The following is a 23,309-nucleotide window of genomic DNA, read 5'->3' on the forward strand; positions in this document are numbered from 1 at the left end:
CCCCAATGGCCAGGTGAGGGAGGTCAGAGGCCCACCACCCAGCCAGGTATTGGTTCCAGTAACAGTGGGGGTGCAAGAGCCCTTGAGCACCTGCCTACCACATGCCAAGCCCTGTGCTTGCTTTATCCTATTTAATCCTTGAGGAAACTCTGCCAGTTAGAGATTAATACAGTATTTTTAGAATCCAAGACATCATATACCATTAAGAATAAAAAACCAGAAATTTAACCTTCACACTACTGCTGGCAATAGGCGTCTTAATTTCAAAGATGCTAAAATACGAAAAGAAATGAGCTTTAGGATCGATGTATGCCAGTACCGTCCCTGTCCTTACAGAGAGGTTAAGTAACTTTACCCTAGGTCACAAGTAAGTGTTGGAGCTGAGAGGTAAAACCTGCTCTATCTAACTCCAAAGCAGGGGCATTACCTCGGCTGCCTCTTGGAAGAGTCAAGAGGCAAGACAGAAAGAATGACGTCAAGAGACCCAACCCAGATAAAATACTTGAATCCAGGTGAATTGCTAAAATTGTGGCAAGATAAATGCAGTTGCAGTGATAATGGCTCCTTTCCGTAGGATACATGGTTCCCATAGGTGGTAAAATGACTAAATTAGCCAATCTAAATTCTAAGTCACACGCTTTCCTATGTAGAGAGTTCATAATAAGTCAATGGGGAAAAATATATGGTTTAGTTCTGGAGTGCCTACCCATGGGGGTATTTTAAGTTTTTTAGTATAATGAGCTGCTCTGGTATTCACTTTAGGCCAACCCTAGGAGTTGTGTTTGCAAAATTCACATGAAATTAAGTACTATCTGGGTATGAGCTTATAGTGCCTACTCTGTGGGCTTGGACAGAGATTTCAAAGCTGTATTTATCCAAATAAAATAGGAAGAGAAAATGAGCAGAAAATAACTGTATGGAATAAAAATGAAGAGCAATAGACCTGATTTCTAATCCTGATTCTGTGGCTAGAATTAGGTATGTGACTATGGGAAGATACCCCTCCCCTTCTCAGTCTCAGTTCTGTTCATCCACCACATGAGGTGGGGGTAGTGTTGGGTAATCCCAAAGTGTCCTGTCATGTTTTGACTTTTGACTTCATCTCTTTTATATCTGGATGTTATAAGAAATCCCCAAAGTAATTCAACTCAACGGTTTAAAAACTGAAAGCTAGACCTCTGCCTCTGGCCATGAAAGAGTAACAGGGACTGGATTTACCCTTCCACCTTAAACAGCTATTAAAAGTGGGCAAAGTATATAAAATAATGGTTGTCGCACTGGAAAACAGGAAGCGCAGGACAGTGATCCTCAAGAAAAGGGAAACAATCGAGGTGAGCCCTACAGTTGCCCCAGTTTACTACCTAGAGAGAGCTTCCCAGCTGGGAAGCCAGGCTGAGCTTGGAAGTCTGCCTGAACAGAGCAGCCAGAGTTCAGAGTTCAGGGGGTAAGTAAGGGCAGCGAGAACTTGCAAGATAATGTACCAACCAGAGAGGAACTTTCCCAGAGAGATAGAGAGCCAGCTCTGGAAGTCTGTAAAAGGTCCCCTTCAAATCTTTGACTGAATACTGATCAGGACATGCATGTGAGGAAACTACTCAAAGCTGGGGAAAGGATGACTCAAGAGGAGTAGGCAGAGTGTTTTCTAGAGCTCACACAGGGCTGGGAGTAGCTCCGTTTTCCTAGTAGCCAGAGAGAAGAAACTTCATAATATGCAGGGCATCGTACTGAGTATGCAGAGAGGATTGCCTCAGCAGTGGAGCCGAATTAACTTTCGTGTAAAGTTTATTCCAGTCCCACATAGAAGAGCTTATAAGGAAGCTTTGAAAGGGTTGAGTTTTTCCCAAGCGTATTTACTACATCTCAGAGCAAGTCTCAAGAATATTTAAAGGAGTGTAAAAATAGCTAGCATTCAACAAGGTAAAATTGGCCAACTGTGAAATCCAATAAACTATCGGAAGGTGTACAAAACAGGAGTATATGATCCATAATTAGAAGAAAAATCCTTAAATAGAAATAGGGATGGATGATGGAATTAGAGGACAAAGATAGTAAAATGGCTTTAAAATATGTATTTCATATGTTCAAGAAGGTAGAGGAAAGCATGGGCATGTTAAGGAGAGACATAGAAGATAGAAAATAGACTTACATCTTACTTCTAGAGAAAAAGAATATAGTGGTGGAGAAAAAAATATACTGAGTGACATTATTAGCATGTTAGACACTGCAAAAGAAAAGTTTAGTGAACTTGAAGACATGGCAATGGAAACTGTCCAAAATGAAGGACAAAAAAAATGATAGAAAAAAATAAGCAGAGAAACAGTGAGCTGTGGGACAACTTCAAGTGGCCTAATATATGTGTAATTGGAGTCCCAGAGGAAGTTAGGAAGATAGAAAGATTATTTGAAGAGATAATGGCTGAACCTTTTCCCAATGCAATAAAAAGTATAAACCCACAGATCCAAGAACCTCACCAAAACTCAAGCACAAGAAGCATGAAAACCATAATGCTCACTGTTTCTCCATAAATTAAAAAAAAATAAAAGGAGAAATTATACCATTCATACACTGCTTTTGGAATGTGAAACAGACGTCTACTTTGAAAAACAGTTTGGCTGGTTAAAAAAAATATTAAACATACACTGACCATATGACCTAGCTTTTCCATTCCTAAAAGAAATGAAAGCATCTGTCCATGTGAAGATGTACATGGATGTTCATAGCACCTTTGTTTGTAATAGACAAAAACCGGAAGCGATTCCACTGTCTGTCAACAGGTAAGTGGGAAAAAAACCCCAGGTAAGTGGTATATTCACACATTGGAATACTGCTTTACCAAAAAGAGAGTGACGTGTTGATACACATGACAACGCAGATGAATCTTAATTATGTCGAGTGACAGAAATCACACACCAAAGGGGACATACTGTATGATTCCTTTTATGTCAAATTTCAGAAATGCAAACGAAAATGGCATAAAGCAGATCAGGGGGTGCCTTGGAATGGGGAAAGGGAGGGAAGAGGTATGAAGAATCTTTTGGAGATGATGCAAATGTTCATTATCTTGATGGTGGTGATGGTTTGTGGTGTAGACCTATGTCGAAACTGAGCAAACACTCTTCAGATTTGTGCAGTTTAGTCTCCCTGCATTATACCTTACAAAGCTGTATGTAAAAATAAGCCTGGGGGGCGGAACCCTAAAGGGCAGGGTTTGTGAGTCCAGGATCCCACCTCCAGCCTTAGAACCCTTGCCTTTGTAAGGGAACCGTCAGGCCTCCCCGCACCCGGTCTTGGCTCTCATCCGTGTACCCTTACGTTTTAGGAATCAGCGTTCTTGCTCTGCTACCTTCCCTCTGTGATGGGAACACAGTGTGAGCTCTACCCACACGCTTGCACAATTCTGTCCATCCCCTCATGGTGGGCTCACAGCTCTCATTTACTGAGGACTTAACCGTGTACCTAGCCCTTGACCTGTCCCAGCTCATTTAATGAACGCTGTGCTATCATTCGCCTCCTTTCATAGATGGAGAACTAAAGGCTTAGAAAGGAGCTGTTACTCAGAGTCATTCAGGAACAGGCAGAGCTAGAATTTGAATTTAAGACTGAATTTATAGCCTCAATGCTTAGCTGTTACACGATTTTGCTTCCTGATCTTAAGCAATTTTAAACTTATTTTTATTTTTTAAGCAATTTTAAAAATGTGTCACTGATATGTGAGGAGGAATTTTATACTCCGTATCTCATCCAGTTCTCCAGCGGTCTTGTGAGGTGGGTATTGTTCCTTATTTTATAGATGAGAACACTCAGGCTCAGAGAAGCTAAGTAATTTACTTCAGGCCACCCCCATAGCATAGGGGAGAGAGTCCTCTATCTGTAGTTGCTTTGATCACTGTCACCCTCCAGGGCAAGAAAGTCTTAAATACTGTCATTTTTTTTTTTTTTTATCCTTTAAGGGATGCACCTGTGGCATATGGAGGTTCCCAGGTTAGGGGTCCAGTTGGAGCTGTAGCTGCTGGCCTCCGCCACAGCCACAGCAACATGGGATCCGGGAAGTGTCTGTGACCTACACCACAGCTCACAGCAACACTGGATCCATAACCCACTGAGGACAGGGATCGAACCTGTGTCCTCATGGATACTAGTCAGGTTTGTTAACTGCTCAGCCACAACGGGAACTCCTTAAATATTCTCAACTTTGGAACTGCACAACTCTTGTTGAGTTGACTTGCCCAAAGGCTCTAGAGTTGCACAGCATAACTTGGGTGCAGTATCGGAGGTGCCAGGAGCCTTGGAACGTTCTACAACATGTATTCCTTGGGCGGAGGGTTTGGGTGGTTAGAACTGACATATCACTGACTGGTATTGACTAGTCGAAGCACCAAACACTTCACACCTCCCATGGTTCTCCATTAAATTTTAGTGGCGTTTTCCAAGGCAAATTTATATTTTGTTTTTCATTGAATTATGACTTGGAAGTTTGGCTCATAAAAGAGCATAAACACTGAGCCTTATGGCCGTTAAGAAGCGGAAGGGAGCCTGGAGCCTGAGGGTTGACTAGAGAAAGGTGGTTGCTGAAGCGAACTCAGATGCTTTGCTTGAACTGTTAGCATTGCTTGTTGGTTGTAGAGATGTTGCCAAAATGCCTCAAAATGGAGGCTACAGAAAACAGGATTATGGGTCTACCCTTAGGAAACGATTTCTGCCACACTCAGATATCAGCATTAGAGGGGGAGAGATCAGCTCTAATACCGACACCTGCTCTGTAGGCAAACCGTAATGACCATGGACGTTTTTGCCCAGAGGAATGCCAACGGTGGCACTTTCCTAGACTTTGCTCATGTGAAAGTCTTCAAAAAGACTGTTCTGTCGTATGGTGTCTAGAGACAGTCTGTCCTGGTGTGTGAGAGTTGATGGTTAACGTTTTCAGGAATTTCGCAAGTGATCATTAAAAATCCTACACACCCGCAGTTAAGTAAATTCCATTCAAAACCAAAGTAACATCTACTCAAAACACAGCACTTCCTAATTATTTAATCACCTTGATCTTGAGGCTGTTTGTTTATTGTATGTGTACAGTGCAAATACTTTATAATGGCATGTTGCTGCCCATCTCCTCACAACTCCGTGCTGGCTGACATCGCATTGGTCCCTTGAAATTGGCCAAGGGAGTATTTTACCACCGAAGTCGTTAATCGCTACCAACGAGGCCTTTTTTCTCCGAGAGCCAAACGTTAAGCCTTTACCAGCACATCACTATCCGTAGAACACCTTCTTTCTATTTCTATAGCTTTATTGACACGTATACTCCATGCGCCGTACACCCATTTAGTGTACAATTCAACTGATTTGAGTATGTTCCCAGCCGCATGCAACCATCGCCACACTCAGTTTTAGAATATTTCTGTGACCTCAAAAAGAAACGCTTTAGTTAAGCAATCACTAATCTACGTTTTGTCTCTAATCCTTTAGATTTACCTATTCTGGACATTTCATATAAATGGAATCATACAATATGCGATCTTTCGTGACTGGCTTCTTTCACTTAGCATAGTGTGTTCCAGGTTCATCCATGTCGTGACATATGTCAGTACTTGGCTCCTTTTTATGACTGAATAATATTTCGTTATGTGGATATACCACCTTTTACTTATCTGTTCGTCAGTCAATGGACATCTGAGCTGCTTTTACCTTTCGGCTACTGTGAATGGTGCTGCTCTGAGCATTCATGCCCAAGTTTTTGTTGGAACATCTGTTTCCAGTTCTTTTGGGCATCTGCCTAGGAATGTAATTGCTAGGTCATATGGTGATTCTGTTTAACTTATTGAGGATCTGCCAAATTGTTTTCCACCACAGCTGCACCATTTTACATGCCCACCTGTAGTGTATTGGGATTCCAGTCTCTGTACATCCTCACCACCATTTGTTGTTTTCCATTTTTTTTAATTATAGCCATCCTGGTGGATGTGAAGGGGAATCTCATCGTGGTCCTGATTTGCATCTCCATAATGACTAATGATGTCAAGCATCTTTTCATGTGCATATTGCCATTTGTATATATTCCTTAGGGAAATGTCTGTTCTAATCCTTTAGTAGAGCGCTTTTAAAAGCTCTCGAATCCTCATATCAATCTCGGAAAGGATGTGTATTATTCCCATCTTGCAGTTGAGGTAACCGAGACTCAAAGAGATTGAGCAACTTGCTTAATTTGTAGACAGCTAGAAGCAGAGGGGTAGTTGAATGTGTTTGGCCTGAAAACCCGTGCTCTCTCCATTATACGACACTGCTTCCAAGACCCGTGATCTGCCTGCTGAGATGTAAAGGCTAATACTCTTGTCTAGCGGCTGTACTCCTGGTGAAGTACACTGGTCTGGGTTCTAGTCCTGGCTCTGTCCCTCGGCCTCCATATCCTCATCTCTAGCTGGATGACCCCTGTGTCACTCCATTTGTCTAATAGAAGAATGAGCCCTTTCATTTTGGATGCAGATGTCCCGAGAATTTGTACAAAGGAGGCTTGATTGCTCGGTGTGTTATTTTGCGCGTGGTTAATGGGATTCTTTTTCTCGGTGCATTATGTTGCACTTGCCTACACCGACGCTCACCTGCTCCTTTCAGCCCACTCACACAGCCTCTCAGCATCTTCTGCAGTTTAATCTAAAGAGCTTAACATGTTACTACTCAGAAGGGTTGGGTGTTGCCTGGAAACATGAAGTTTTTACAAGGCTGACTTTCTTCCACATAATTTTTGAGGAAGTCAGATGAGATGGATCCCTCCACCAATTTTTTTGGGGAAACCATAGTGTCTACACTTCTGTCCTCTTGAGAATTTCGGATTTATCCCTGTTTCCTGTCCCTGTGCCCACTGATGATCCATGATGCAGCTGTCCCCCACTTCCACAGTGCTTTGGAACTATGTCAAAATCTTCTGTTTTCACAGTCTCCCTTTTTAAAATTCGTGTGCATTTTAACTGCTTCAGCCATTCGTAGTAGACTGGTCAGGCGTGACTTCACCTTTGTAGCCTGTCGTCCAAGTGGTCATCGAGCTCATGCTTTATTATGAAAATCAGGTGTTGCCTCAGATCGCTTTAGGGCCCTCCTACCTTGTGAATGGAACTCATATTGGCCCCATGCCATTTCCCTTTTCTGGGCTCAGTTTCATCTTTTTAATGAGAGGACTGGCTCATAGGAAGGACAGGGATGTATAAATGTGGTCCCGGTGATTCAGTTTGCATTTACTGTGTTTTCAACATGCACCTTGCTCCGGGAGTAAAGAATGAGATTCAGATTGACTGAACCTTGGGTAATATTTTTGGATCCCTTCAGTATGTGAACCCAGGGTCAGGATTTAGGTGTAAGTTGGTGCCTGGGACTGGGTGTCTGGCTCTGGAGAAAAGGCTCCTGAACTTCCCTTCTCAGTTTCCCCACGCCCAGCCCTATACTCTGGCTCTTTAGTCTTTTCCTCAATGGGGTGGGGAGCACTGCTGACCAAGCTTGGTGTTTCTTTGAGTACAAACATGCTTAACTTATTTTTTTGATCAGGGACCCCTTTGAGAAACTAATGAAAGCCAGGGACCTTGTACACTAAAGAATTTGTACACAACACACACACACACACACTCACCCCTGAACCCAGGTGTAGGGGGTTCATGACCTATGGGGGCAGTCCATGCAGACTGGAGTCAAGGGATCCCTGGTTAATAATCCTGCCCAAGAAGTTGGCTCCTGGCCTGCAGTGAGCTCATTGTCCTCCCTTGCAGCTTGGTTATGCCCTGACTTCATGGGCTGGGACCAGTGGGGTGATCAACAAACCACCAGAATTGATCCAGAGCTTTGATTGCATCTGGAAGGAGTCATTTCCCCTTGGACAGTAATCCTGTAGCTGAGAAGCATTGCTAAGCCCTGCCAGCAACAAAAGGGAGCGGAATGAGGGCCAAGTGAGCAGATTCTTACAGCGTCTCAGGTCAAGGAGCGTTCTCTGATGCGAGGCTTGCTGGTGGATGTAGAATCGCTGGGAAGTGCTTCTGTGGCTGGCAAGTGGGGAAGAGAGTCCATTGCTTTCTATTATACCAGCCAAAATCTATGAAAAAACAGCCAAGTAAAGCGTTTGGGAAAAGCACAATTGAGAGAGATGTTCAAATGCAAAGTGGTGGTTTGAATGGGAATAGACTTAGGAAGCCAGTGACCTAAAAAAGAAGCGAGCCTGATGATAAGTAAGTGGCAGCAGAGGGGGAATGCTCTCAGGGAAATCCTCTCTCACCTGATGCTTGATTTCTTGATGGGGATGTCACGATGGCCTTTGGGAGCGCTTGCTCGTCCGTGCCATGGAGCTGTGGGGACACGAATGGGGGATATTGGAATCCAGAGCATGGAGGTTAATTAGGAGGTGGGCAAAGAGCACCTTGATACATGCAGATCCATCCTTAGTGTACCTGGGTTTGGTCCATTTTGAAGCAGAACGTCCTTTCCGAAGACTGAGCTGGGCTGAGTGCTTGACACACGCGCCATGGTGAGCGATCATGGCGAGTAACTGTCGAAGTTATGGAGCTCTGGCTAGACTGGTACCCTCAGAGAAATGCTCTTTTGGAGCCAACAGGAGGAGAAAGGGGTCAGTTAGGTGGAATTACTTGTGTCAGTCTCGCGCATCTGTTTAGCATCATGAATTTACCCTTGGCGTTGACCCAGCCAAAGAACTGGAGTAGCAGCTGGAGTGTAACTGTGGCAGGAGGAGAGCCCTCCTTTCCCCGTGGTGTGTTCAAGTGGGACAAGCCAATGGGGCTTGGAGGCTGAATAGCTTCCTCTGCTCAAGTGTTGCACTTTCCCTGCCTCGAGGCAACATGCCGTTTCTGTGCGCGGTTGTCAGTGCGCTCATGGAGTAATAACCAAGGGAATGTTTATAATCAACCACTTCGGAGGCGGCAGGGGTGAACTGCGGCTAATGGACCACTCAGCATCGCTTACTTGCCCCGCCACGAGACGGCAGAGACAGGTCCGGCCTGCCAGGACATTTCTTCTTCTTCTTCCTCTTCCTCTTCCTCTTCCTCTTCTTCTCCGACCTCTCTTTATGGCCAGGGAATTTTGAGAGGAAACTTTGAGAGTAGGTCCCCAGAGAAAAGGCACTGAGGGGGTGTGCCAGGCCTGTGGAATCGATGCCCCTGTAGGTTGCGGGGGATTCCTGGAGTTCGTTTAGGTCCACACTGACGTCTGTGAGTCCTTCAGAAGCTTTTGACTTGTTCTTGAACTGCTGCTGTCCAGTGCTAGCCTGGGGTACATCCCATCACTTCTGTCCAATCTTGTTGGCAGGCCATGCTCTGAGTTTCAGACTCAACTGCTGGAGCTGCATCCAGGAGAGGTAGTTCCACAAAGGTAGCAGATTGTGTTATTTCTGTGGTCAGTAGGAGTGGAGGCTACATGGGACATGCTAGTGTCTGACTCAGCTTCCACTTCCAGCCCAAATAGCCTATTCCACAGCCCCCTTCTCAGGCTCATATCTTCGTTTGTGTGTGCGCGCGCGCGCGTGTGCTTTTCTTTCTTTTTTTCCCCCTTTCCTTCCATCTTTCCTTCCATCCTTCCTTTATTTCTTTGTGGGCTATTTGGATCAGAAATGGATACCTGACCTGAGAGCGGGCCCTGCTGAGGCTGGCACCAGGGGCTTCACCTAAGAGTGGCCTTGGCAATCAGCCAGGCCATGCAGAGAATGCCCTCCAGGATTTTGACTAGAGAATGCATGTCGAGAGGCTTTGGTCAGTTTGTCATTTGAGGGGTGTGGACAAGAGAGCAGAGACACTATGAGAGATAATGTGACACACGAGAAAGAGAAATGGTGAGAGTAGCAGGTCCCCAGAGAAGCCTTAGTTCCTGATGATTTCAACTTCCAAAGTTCTCCTCTCACTTTTTAATTATTTTTATTGTGGAAGTTCTCAAACATATGCAAAATTAAAGCCAATAGCTTAATAAACCCCATATACCCATCACCCAGCTTAAGTAATTATCATGGCCAATCTTGTTTTATTTAATTCCCACCCACTCCTTCCTCTCATTCCCCTGGAGCACTAAAAGCTAAGCAGCTTTATTGAGGCATAATTTACAAACTATAAAATTTACCCATTTTAAGTATAAAACTCAATGGCTTTTAGTAAATATACAGAGTTGTATAAATATCAATCACCACATATAGTTTTATTTTTTTCTCAGAATAAGGATATTTTTTTTTTGTCTTTTTTTCTTCATCTTTTTTTATATGTGATTTTTATTTTTTCCATTGTAGTTGATGTCCATACAGTGTTCTGTCAATTTCTACTGTACAGCAAAGTGACCCTATTCTTTTTCTCACATTATCCTCCATCATGTTCCATCACGAGTGACTAGATATAGTTCCCTGTGCTATACAACAGGATCTCACTGCTTATCCATTCCAAAGGTAATAGTTTGCATCTATTAGCTCCAAACCCTCAGTCCATCCCACTTCCTACCCCTCGGCCACCACAAGTCTGTTCTCCAAGTCCATGAGTTTCTTTTCTGTGGAAAGATTCATTTGTGCTGTGTATTAGATTCCAGATACAAGTGATATATCCTATGGTAGTTTTCTTTATCTTTCTGACTTCACTTAGTAAGAGAGTCTCTAGTTCCATCCATGTTGCTACAAATGGCATTATTTTGTTCTTTTTTATGGCTGAGTAGTATATATACCACATCTTCTTTTTTTTTTTTTTTTATATACCACATCTTCTTAATGCATTCATCTGTCGATAGACATTTAGGTTGTTTTCCCCACATCCAGTTTTAGAGCATCTTTATCACTCCCAAAGATATTCCTTGTGCTCATTTCCCTGAACTCTATTTCTTACCCAGAACCCCCTGCAACCAACCAGTTGCTTTCTGTTTCTACAGATTTGTCTTTTCAGGACATCTTATATGAATGGAATCATACATTCAGCTTTTGCTTCTAGCTTCATACACCTGGCATAATGTTTTTGAAGCTATCTCATATATCAGCATTTCATACACTTTTTATTGCTGAATAGTATTCCATTGTATGGATATACCACATTTTTAAGTCCATTCACCACCTGATGGACATTTGGGTTGTTTTCACTTTTTGTCTATTGTGAATAATGCTGTTATAAATATCCACCCCTAGAACATTTTGAGGCAAACCTCTGAGGTCATTATTTCATCTGGAAACACTTCACTATGTATCTCTGGCTTAAGCACAGGAGCCTTAAAAAAACTAACCATAAACACAATACTGTTATCATGTGTAAAATAATTAATAATAACTCTTTAATACCATCAGCTATCCCATGAGATTAAAATTTCCTCTTTTTTTTGGTCTTTTTTGGTCTCTTTTTAGGGCCGCACCCATGGCATATGGAAGTTCCCAGGCTAGGGGTCGAATCGGAGCTGTAGCCACTGGCCTACACTACAGCCACAGCAACACCAGATCTGAGCCTCGTCTGCGATCTACATCACAGCTCACAGTAATGCTGGATCATTAACCCACTGAGCAAGGCCGGGGATCGAACCTGAAACCTTATGGTTCCTAGTCGGATTCGTTTCCACTGTGCCACAATGGGAACTCCGACATTAAAATTTCCAGTCATCTCTTAGATGCCAGGGGACTTTTATAAAGTTATATATTTTGTTAAAATCGGGATCTAAACAAGATCTACACGTTGCAATTGCTTGATATGTATTTATGCTTTTGTATCTCCAGGTTTCCCCATATCCTCTCTCTTTCTTTCTAATTGATTTGTTGAAAGAAATGAGATCATTTGTTCTGTAGAGTTTCCCAGAGTCTGGATCTTGCTGATTGCACCCCTGTGATGTCTTTTAACGCGTTCCTTTGTCCTTTGTACTTCCTATAAATTGGTAGCTAGATCGATATTTGATCAGATTCACAGTTGCCTTTTTTCAAGACTTCTTCAGAGATGGTGCCATGTGCTTCCATCAGGAGATGCATAATGTCTGGTCATCTTGCTCTTTGCGATGTTAGCAGCCACTAGGGATCATTAACTAGAATGCAGCCTGAATGAGACTCTCTTTGTCCTTTTCAACCCAAAGTACCTAGCTAGCTTGGGGAACTCATGTTCAAGCTCAGCCAGCACGGTGGGGTGGATCCGGAAACTCTGAAGCTTCTGCAAGGGCATGCGTTTTAGAAGGAGCTGCTTGGGTAGCATAACTGGTCTAGCAAGAAGTCCCAACTCTTTAGGCCTTCCTCTGTGCTTTATTTTAGGCTGCTATAACAAACTAGAAATGAAACAGCAGAAATTTATTTCTCACAGTTCTTGAGGCTGGGAAGTCCAAGATCAAGGCGCCAATAGAGCCCACTTCCTGGTGCATAGACTGTGGTCTTCTCACTGTGTCCTCACGTGGTGGAAGGGCTGAGAAAGTTCTCTGGAGTTTCTTTTCTAAGGGCACTAACCCCCTTCATGAGGGCTCCACCCTTGTGAGCTGAGCACCTCCCAAAGGCTCCACCTCCAAATACCATCACCTGGGGGGGGGGGTTAAGATTTCGACATGTGAATTTGGTGGGAGGGACCCAAATATTCGGTCCATAACACTTCTTCTCTCCAGTTATTGGGCTCTGTGATATCCATATTGCCTTGTTGCTCTCCCAGTTCCCAGCACCACCCCATTCCACCTTTTTCATCTTGTTTCCCTATCTGTCCTTGCTTCTCTCTCTGCACTGCCCATCTTTCCACCTCTTTTCAGTAACAGCCAGTTTGGGCACTGCATTATGGGGGAAAGGGAGCAATACCCAGTCCAGCACATCTGATAGTGATACCACACTCTCCTCTAAGCACGTTCTAGCAAATGGTGGAGGAGATGGGAATTTGCTGGACAGCAGTGTTTCCTATTAGTGTTCATTTGTATTTGACTTCCTAGAGCATAGATGTGTATCTGTTATCAAAGTACAGGGGCAAAGGAGAGACGAAACAGGGATCCAAACAGGAAGAGAGGACCGAGTAAACATTGCATTGTGCCAAGGAAATGATGCACATTTTTACAATTGCCATTGTCTTTTTTAAAACTATACCTATCAACATTTCGAATAAACAAACTCAAAAATCCGAAGGAAAAGCAGACAGGGCCACCTTGTTTAATTGGTGGAAAGTGATAGATGTTGTAAGCAGAGATGCAGCCATGATTCGGTGTCACAGGCCGCCAGGAGCTGCTGCGTGCCAGGTGCTGACATGGCCTCTGCTCCTGCGGTTCTCTCTGGCTCACTGGGGAGACAGGCACACGTGAAGGCACCGGAGAACAGGACGTGGAAACAAGCAAGTTGCTACAGGATGGCTCCTACTTGAAGTGCGGGGCGGGGGGGGGGGGTTGAGGTAGGAGAAGGTAATGTGGTCTGAGGAGCTGGCACAGGCTTCTGGAAGGAGGTAAGACATTGGCACCAGCAGCTCATGCCAGTGTGCTTGGCGATACTGCTGGATCCCTTACCGGGCGCTTTTCCATTCCCCTGCACAGAAAGCTGATTCTGCAAATGCTGGCAAGAACCCATGCCTGAGAGTCCAAAAGATAAGGCTCTGAGTATCTGAGGCCACTGTGGTTCCTGGTGTGTGCCATCATGTCCTAACGCAAGTGGGCAGGCCTTTCCTCCATGGGTCCGAGAGACAGTATTCCAAGGGCACCAGAGGAAGGTCTAGGGGTTATTTCTGAATGGAAAAGGGAGTAGAGCCTGAGTTATTTATATATTATATGAACTCATATGCATACTTTTAGCTTCAATAGTTTCTGCGGGCTTGAAGAAGTGTCTAAGAACCCATTTGGCCAGCTGTGTTCCCCATCTGGGAGGCAGTGTGGGCAGTGATAAGAACATGGTTTTTGTGTGAACTTGGATAGCTTCTCCGTCTTCTCTGAGCTGCAGTTGCTGCATCTGTAAAGTGAGGCTAAGAAGGCCTCCTGGGATCGTCTGTGAGGATTAGGTAAAATGATTGACACGAAAGTACTCAGAGCAACAATGGCAAGTAGTAGGTGTTCTTTGGATGATTGTTAAGGCAGTTCTGTGGCGTCCGGACAGGAAGTCCCCTTGGTGTGTGGCAGCCTGCATCTCAGGTGGGGTCTACCTGGGGACAGAGCCAGCTGCGAGAGATCTGTGAGGTGCGGCAGGATAGGATCTGACGGCAATTGCTCATCCTCGGCAGTTTAAAAATGACATTTGCTTGAGCTCCCGTAGGTGTTCGGGATGCTTCCCCCTCCTTCATTTGCGTTTTGCTGGATTGTCAGCAGATGTTATCGGATCCGATGTTCCCGGGAAGTGCAGGCCCCTCCCTGGGGGTTGCACTGGGAGGCCCAGGGGCGCGCGTTACCGGCAGCGGGTCGGGCGGGCTGGTTGCGACCCGTTCCTGGTCCTACCCTCCCGGAGGCCCCCAACTCCCCGCCGGTGCCCGGCTCGCAGCGAAAGCAAGCTGTGCGCACGGCGCCCTCTGCTGCCGCGGAGCTGCCGCTGCGCCGGTGCCGCGCCCCCGGCCTGCCCGGACTCGCCGAGAGTGACTGCGAAGGCCCCGGCGGGGCCGCGCGCCGCCACCGCCACTCGCGGGTGCCCTGGGTCCCCGTGGACCACAGGACCCAGACCCGGGGGTGCCCTGTGCCTTTCAGCAAAACTGTGCCTAAGACGAGACGCTCTCTGGGCGCTCGGCTTTGCCCCCGAGGGCTCCGCGGGTTCCTGCAATCGAATGCAGCCTGGGTTCCCATCGCGCCCTCTCCTGACCCCGGTGCCCGTCCTGTTCCGACGGCGCCACGGCCCGCGCTCATCCCGCAGCGGCCTGGCGGCTGCCGTCTTCTGTCCTCGTCACCATTTTCGTTTGGGGAAGCACTTAAGGGAGCGAGGGAGGCGCCTCTTCTGGCAGCCTGGCCCCAGCCCCGCGGAAGCCGGGAAGACGTCTGCGTGGCCGTGGAGCGCTGGCGCGGCCTTTAGAAAACCCTGTATTTGATCAGACGTAGACGTGGACTTTCACCTCCGCGCAGCTTCAGTTCTATGGCTCGGCAAACTACCAAAGTAAACTAGATTTAACAAAGGGAAAATAAATTTGTGAGGGCCTGCTGTGCCGAAATGTGGGTTGCTCTCAGCCCCCGCGCTTAAGGAGGGCTAAATTATCATTAATACGTGGACGAAGTTTATAGTTCATCACTGATACTTTTGAAAGGCAACATTCCAGGCCTTGTCTACCTCTTCCTTTTGCAAATGTGGATGGGATTCAAAATGTGTGCCTGGATCGCCTGCACATTTTGAACTGCAATCTAATTATCATTCATTTCTGAATTTGGCCATAGGGCTTGTAACACCGGCCTTCATTTCCCCCTTGCTCGGTGTTCTTAATGCCACCGAGATTTCCCTCCGCTCCCTCCTAATGAGTTGTATTATTGAAGAGCAGGGACCGGGAGGCTATGTATTCAGCCTTTCAAATGTTCAGATGTTTTTAATGGCAAAAGTAAGAAGGAGAATTATTATTGTCTCAATTATGGTATTATCATCTCTTACTTGAGTTTTTCCCCTCCCCTCTCCTTTTATATAAAATCGACAGGACAGGTTTGTCACAAGTAGAGTGTTCCAATTGAGTACCCATCACCAAATGGTTTTCTCTGAAAGGCAGATAGGTGAGAGGTTGGAGAGAGAAAATGATACGGGAAATACAATTGCAAGAAACAATTGCACATCACCTTTGAGAAAACCCAAAGCTTACAGAAGCACTCCCATTGTGTGGGTCTTCCTAAAGGTGCATTTCTCTTCTTTTTTCCTTACCCATCCTCTGTATTTTTAGTTTTAGTGTTGCGCAGGTGCCAAGTCCAAAGTTCAAACTCGATGTCTTCTGCCGGTGTTCAGATGCTTGCTTCCCTCGTGACTGTGCAACCTCCTTGCAGGGGAAAAACCCGGGAGGGAATACCAGTGGAAATATCAAAGATTTCCCACTGCCCAGGACTTAGCACAGGCCTGTATACCTCTGGTTTAGAGAGAAGTGAGCTGGACCCCTGAGAGAAGGAGGCAGAGAGCCTGAGGGACATTGTTTGTTTTGTATATTTTGATCTTGGAAGATTGGGTTGGTTGGTGGGCCTCAGGTGGACTTCCAGAAAGGGCCATTGGATATTTCCATGGCTTTTCTAGCACTTTTCAAGGGGGGAGGGATGGAAGGAGTGGCCTGGCCCCTCTGTGACCTTGCCCTTGATCTCCAGGCCTGGAGATGGGGAGCTGTGCCAGCCCCAGGCTGCTGCCGGGTGGTGGGTACATCCAGGAGTTAAGCTTAGAATCTCAGTCCCACGGGCGCTAGTACTGCAAAGCTTCCCCTCGGATGCTGCGTCTCAGTTTCCTCACATGCAGAAGGGGAGTGACAAGCTGGAGGCCTGAGTGGGGAGCAGAGGGTTCATCGAGTGGACAGCTCTTAGGAAGAGGTCAGGTTAATATAGTTCTTTCGTTCTTTCTCTCTCTCTCTTTCTTCCTTCCTTCCTTCCTCTCTCTCTCTTTCTTTCTCCCCGTGCTCACGGCGTGTGGAAGTTCCTGGGCAAGGGGTGGAACCTGCTCTACAGCAGTAACCCAAGCCACAGCAGTGACAATGCCAGATCCTTAACCTGCTGAACTATCAGGGAACTCCTGTAGTTCTTCCTGTCTTGTTGAGAATATGGATCCTGGGAAGTCGTGTGTGTGTGTGTGTGTGTGTGTGTGTGTGAGAGAGAGAGAGAGAGAGAGAGAGTGTGTGTGTGTAAGGGGAGAAGACAGAGGGAGAAAGAAGCCTTCCACTAGAATTCCTTTCACAAGGAAATAGTGAAATGCAGTTAACTCCTAGGAGAGAGAAGCACTCATGTTCAAGGGGAACTAATGTCAGGGTGAGCCCTGCGATGCGATGGAAATATTTGAGTTTAGAAACCCACAGACAAGGCTGCATTACAGAGCTGAGGCCTTATCTCAAAGCTGACAGGACGCTGAACCCTCATCACACCGACCAGTAAGGTAGAAGGCCATATCCAGAACAAGGAGCAGCGCTGAAACTGGGGCAGGAAGAATGGAAGTTAGACCCAGGAAGAACTCTGCATGTGAGGGCCGTGATCGGCGTTTGGCAGAGGAAAAAATGCAGCTTCGTTCCGTGGAAATACAGTATTTCTGCAGAGCCCCGCCTGAGAGCACAACCTTGCAGATGGGCGGGCGGTGCAGTGGCTGCTTCTCCAGGCGCCTTTCTGCTTCACATGCTCACATAAATACTCCTTTCCCCTTGCTGTTTTCATCGGAAGCTGAAATTGATGACTTGCCTGTAGGATTAGACTGGCAAAAAGAGATTTCCAGAATCAAAGTTTCCTCTTTCCTGAACAGTCTTAGCAGCCCTGGAATGATTTTTATTCCAGGAGAAGCTTTTTATTCATATGCTCACTTACAGACAGACACCCGCCAAATGCCTGACCATCAGGAAGATTTTAATTTTCACAAGGCGGCAAGCGGTTTTGGTTGCCATGGCGTTTGTCAATATCATTTTCACCGTATAACCTCTTACGGACCTTTCATTTCTGTAAAACCAACTTGGGATTTCAATCCTACTGCTGCTACTTTTTTTTTTTGGCCAAGTGTGTGATGGTTATAGTATTAACAAAGCTTTCTTGGGCAATGCTGACTCTCCTTTTCAAGGATTAATAATACCAGGGTAGCTGTGACATTGCAGTTCTGTAAAAGTCTTTATCAGGATTTCTGTACAGATGATGACTTTGAATGTTGCATTCTTTCCTGCCTGGCTAGAAAAGTAAGCGTTTGCAACTATATTTAAGGGGAAATGAGTATCACTAAGTGGGAGTGGGGAACATATGTGACATGTCACATAAGCGTCTAAAATGTCTTCTTCCCTCATGGCTACGATTGCAAAAATCCCCTTTGGGGACTAGAAGTCAAGTCCTTCTGGAGGTGGAGTTAGCTTTTATCAGAAATGGGCTGGGACATTTGATATTATAGTTCTTAATTGATAGAATCTCAGTTTTGGGGTTGCCCTGAGGAGAATGGAACCAGTTCTGTCTCACACTGGCTTTGAAGTCCAGGCTGATGGCGTCCTCCCTGCTCCAGGAAAGCAGGAAGAAGCTATTCCATCAGGAGGCTTTGTTGGGTGAGCAGGCGAGGCGCCCAGGCGGATCCATTCAAATTGAATGAAGGAGGAGGCTAGTGGTTTGGTTTGGCTTTAGTGTGATGAGGGCATGGGGTAGGGATGAGGCTTCCCTGAGCTTTTGGTGGTTAGAACTTCCCTGCTGGTACGAAGGGAGGGATGACTTGGGCTTATACACATGTGGGGCCAACGGGAAAGGGGGCTTGAAAGCCATCAACAATCAAACGCAAAACATGGAGTCAGATTCTTTATTCCAATTCATCCCTGATGTTTCACTCATGACTGAATGGTGCCGTATTTCACTGAATTGAATTTGAACTGGTTTAAGGAAGCCGTTAGGATGCTCTGGGAGGCCTGCAGCCTGAGACCAGGGAGGGTCGTGAACACTCCTTTGAGCACCTTGTTCAAGAGCCCAGCATTGTGTATTCTGAGCAGTGAAATGAATGCCTCGTTCACTATCAGTGATGTCGGGAACCCTGAAGAGGATAAGGAGTGCCTTGCTGAGACCTTGTGTTGTAGCGTTAAATACACACAGCGACGTATGTGACCTTGATTTATGTCTCGGGTATCTGCGAGGCAATAAATCCCCAGAGTTCTTTTCCCCAAAGGGGCAGCCTTGGATAAGGAATTGTTGTTGCCGTTGGTCAGACCAGACAGCCAGACCATTGGCTGTGGCCCAGGAGTCTGCAGAAATATGCACATGGGAATGGTTGCTAGCCAGGGTATCCTCTAGTGCTAAGTGATGGCCTGTGGCTGGGTCAGTTTTGATGACACTTGGGTCCTGTCCCTGATTAAAGACATCCAGGTTAGATGACAGTCAGCAGCAGCTCTCCAGCAGCGCTGTGGTCTGTAAAGCGTACAGACTCCCCTTTCTGATTTGAAGTTGATCCCAAGAGGCTCCCCAGGTGATCACTGAGTTGGGGAGAGGGGTCATCTCCTTCAGCACCGCTGGCTCTGCCAAGGGCAGGAGGACAGGGGAGGCCACCTGTTCCTATAGGTGGCATGTGCCAGAGGGCCCAGGTTTGCCTCCATCATCTAAGTATCATTGTTACTGCAGTCAGGAGGGACCAAAACGCCTCCGTGATCAAAAGCGTACAAGGGCCGCGGTGGGGGGGCGGGGAGAGGCTCCTGTGAGAGTCTCCCTCTCCAGAAGGGCCCAGAATGCAGCTGTTGCTCTAATGGCAGGTACCACGGGGCTCAGGAGACCAGTCTTTGCACCAGAAAAAAAAAAAAAATTTCTTTACCTAGACAACTTATGGCCATCCCATGTGGTCCGGAGACTCCGGGAGGCTGAGAGGGGGTTGCTGAAGCCTCCACAGTGAAGGCGTCTCTGGAAGACACCGACTGGGCATGCGCGTTGTCTCCAAGTTTGGACACGTTCTGGCGCCTTTTGCTGGTGGGAACCTCATTCATGATGGGCTGGTTTGTAAGTAACAGCATAGTGGGTTGAAGTAAAATTTGGAAACAGGAGTATGTTGCCTTCGGGACCCCAAATATCTGAAAGATGTTTGGCTTCTTTTAAGGACGCGGGTGCTGAGAGGGTCAACAGGTGTTTCCTGACAGTGTCGAGGTGGGGTGGCCCTTGGCTGGCCAGGTCATTCCCAGCAGTTCCACCAAACGGTGGGGGCTAGTACCCTGTGTGGGGCCGTGGCTCATCCCCTTTGGGAGTGTTTTTATGTGAGTGATGTCAGACGAGTCACCTCAGAGGAGGGGGTCATCAGTGCGTATGACACCTGTGCTCCTGAGGAAAGTCGGATGACGCTGAGATTTTCCCTGCCAAGAGTGTGTGCAGGAGTTCCCACTGTGGCGCAGTGGATTAACGATGTGGCTCATCTCTGTGGCATTGCGGGTTTGATCTCTGGCCCAGTGCTATGGGTTAAGGATCCAGTGTTGCCATAGCTGTGACATAGGTTGCAGCTGTGGCTTGGATTCAGTCCCTGGCCCGGGAACTTCCATGTGCTGCAGGTGCGGCCAAAAACGGGGGCAGGGGGAGATTGAGTGCAGTGACAGGGTTGTTGAGCCACTGCCTATGTAGCCGGTGTATCACGTCTCTTTGGAGATGAGGACACACTTCCGCTGAGAGACGACGGAAGTAGGCCCTGAATGGAACATGCTCGCCGCATCTTTAGTAGCAGAACATTTTCTAGTTGTTAATCAGATCCAGTAATTTTAGTAAAATTAGGTCTGGGAGCTGTGTAGTCAAACATTTAATCTTGCCCAAAGTCAGGTCCAGCCTTTGCCCTTGGCTTCTTGGAGGTAATAGCTAAGTCCTTGAAATACCATGCCTGATAGGAATATCTTTGTTTGCCTCAGGACCACATTAGCAGCTGATCTGGGGTGGGAGCTTTGGGTCATGGAGTGTCCCTTGACCTCTGGAGGGTCTGAAGATTGAGGCCAGCCCCATGGATGGGCAACCCGGTTCACGTGATCCAGCCCCACTAAAGACTCTGGACTCAAGGCTCAGGTGAGCTTCCCTGATGGGCAGAACTCCATGTGTCTTGTCACATAGCAATGCCAGGACAGTAACGCCGGCCAGGACTCTGTGGGGAGAGGACACCTGGAGGCTCTGCGTTCAGAGCTTTCCTGGACCTTGCCCCGTGTGTCTCTCCCCTTGGCTGATGTGAATTTGCATCCTTTCCCTGTAATAAGCTTGAACTGTGAGTGTAATGGCTGTCAGTGAGCTCTGCGAGTCCTTCTAGTGAATTATAGCAGCCGAATGTGGTCTCAAGAACCCTGAACTTGCGACTGGTATCAGAAGTGAGGGCATTCTTGTGCAATGCGCTCCCTCCAGCTTTGGATGGGGCCTTCATCGGGGTGCCATGGAATTAGGTTGAAGGGACTGTGAGACACTATTCATTTGTATCGGGCTTGAGCACTGGGGAAACTGGGCTGTTAAAGGGAGAGACAGTAGGAACAATAATCTTTTCCTTCAGTAGCTTTTGTAGAATTTATTGGTCTTATTTCTTGAGGGCCTTGTGTTAATCTATAGCAGACCACATTACTGATTTTTAAACAGCAAGGAGAATGTCCATGTGGCTCCATTTTTGCTAAACCAATTGTAGATACCAAATATTTAACTCTATTTCAATTTGCTACTGCCTGGGTCAGAGCACTCACTGGGGGCTATGTGAGGGCTGGGGGCTCTAAGACCGTGGGGAATTGAGTCAAGGCAGTCGTTCTGATGGTTGAGGTGAGGCACGCCTTTTCCTCCTCTGCTGGTAATTCTTTCTTCTTCTGTTTGGTAATTCCTGCAAGAGTAGAGAGGATACTTGGTTTAGATTTAGTGAGACCTGCAGGTATAACTGCGATTTGGGGCTCAGTATCTACTAAGGCCGTGAAAGTGTGCCAGTTGGTGCATATCAGCAGATGTTAATGTTAATTTAGAAACTTGTTTTAGACGTGCAAGAGCCAATCAGCAAACTTTTACCTTTCTGTTGCGTAAATTATTCCTGTACAGTTTGGATATACGGTTGGGTCAAATTTCAAGGCTCTGTTTCAGCCTCTCTCCTCCCCCTCCCCCTTCATCAGTTTTTTCTTGTTCAGCTCACTTTTTGTTTCGGTGGGTACTGGATGTCCCTTGTGTTGGAGGACTCCTCTCTGCCCTGGTCATGGTCATAAGATTCTCCAGAGAGTCCCAAATCAGTGTTATTAGGGATAGGGACCTTTCTTACAGCGATTATTGTTTTATTGGGTCTAGACTCTGGGCTTAGGTGGAGTCCGAACTAGCCTCTTGGCGTGAGGTCAGATGTGGCATTCAGTCCTCCTCGGTCCCGTTGTGGGATGAGGCGATGGCGTCCTCTGGTTCTTTCAGAAGGGGCAAGATGAAGCATTACGGCTGCTCTTCCTAGGGGTCTGTGCCACGGAGCTACCGTGGGTGTTTTCGCCTGTGATTCTGAGGATCAGGAGCTTCGTTGCACCAGAGGCAGATAGGGTCCTGATGAGCCAACTGTTCTTAAGAAGGTGACCCCAGGACGCCACCTGGCGACTCTTCTTCCTTATGCCGGTGTCCCCCGTGGCCAGCAGACTGCTCATGGTGTCAGTCTTTGTCCTGAGCACTGTGTAGACTAGGACCAATGCCAGGTTGCAACATACAACCAGCAGTCACGGCGTGGGAGTCGCTCCCCTGAGTCTGACCTCACTCATGGTTGGTTCAGGAATTGAGACACTGCGTTCCATCTGACACAGACAGGTCTGGGCTGAGATACCCAACTCGGGGCCCCTTTGAGGAGGGTCCCAGTACCTAACTCCTGGCCCCAAATGCAAAACTCCTGACATGGGCAGGTTAAATCAGTCACTGAAGCTTGCTAGGACTTATTAAATGCGGCCACAACGCCGATGCCAGCTCACTGGCAGGCAGCTGCAGCCAGCAGCGCAGTTCAAGGAGCACACTAGGTAGCCACTCAAAATGGATAATTGCTGGCGGGCTGCAGAGCCAGTTAGTTAGCTGAAAGCAACAGAAGAAAGACCTCCAGGAGGTGGTGGTCATTTTTTAGAGAAGGCTGCTCTCAGCGCCAGCCGTCTTGGGGTCCTGAGGCATCCTTCCTACCCCCACCCCAAACTGGTTCAGATCTCGAGGCTGATGTCACACATGCACCAAGAGGGTGTGAAAAGGTCTATTATTCACATCAGAGGCCTTCTGGGAGAGTGGGGCAGGCATTCCAGCCCGTTCACTTGGCTCTGGGTTTTGGTGTGGGTAGAAGGTGGGCCCGGGGTGCAGATTCCTGCTCACGGGTTGGGGTGTTCTTGGTTTGAACTCCCTCACCAGCACTGAGGGAGGGGGCGCCTAGCTTTTCTTATGGGCTCGCTGCATGTGGGGCAAAAGGGGAAAAGGCGGAGGGAGCTCGAAAGCTGTCAGATATCGAAAATGGAACTCGACTTTTTGTTACAATTTTCCTGTCATTTCACATGATATATTGCATGCACGAATACAGTTAATGGGAAAGGAAGATCAATAAAATGATGAAACTGCCAAATTACTTCAAGGGAAAATATCACATATTGAGTTCAGAGGAAATCAGTTGGGAGATCAAAGCGATCATACACCAGAGAAGCAAAAACAGAACTCTGGAATGAAATGACTTGGGCCAAAGCTAAAGAAAATGGAGCGTTTCTTGGCTGTGCCTTGCTCGGTTCCTGACGGCCCCAGACTGGATCGGGAAAGGAAACACCCTAGCACTGTCCCATTTAATACATTTGCAAGAAAGCTCAAGGTGTTTTTTCTTTTTTTTTTTTCTTTTT

This window comes from Phacochoerus africanus, chromosome X, assembly GCF_016906955.1.
Source record: "Phacochoerus africanus isolate WHEZ1 chromosome X, ROS_Pafr_v1, whole genome shotgun sequence".
NCBI lineage: Eukaryota > Metazoa > Chordata > Mammalia > Artiodactyla > Suidae > Phacochoerus > Phacochoerus africanus.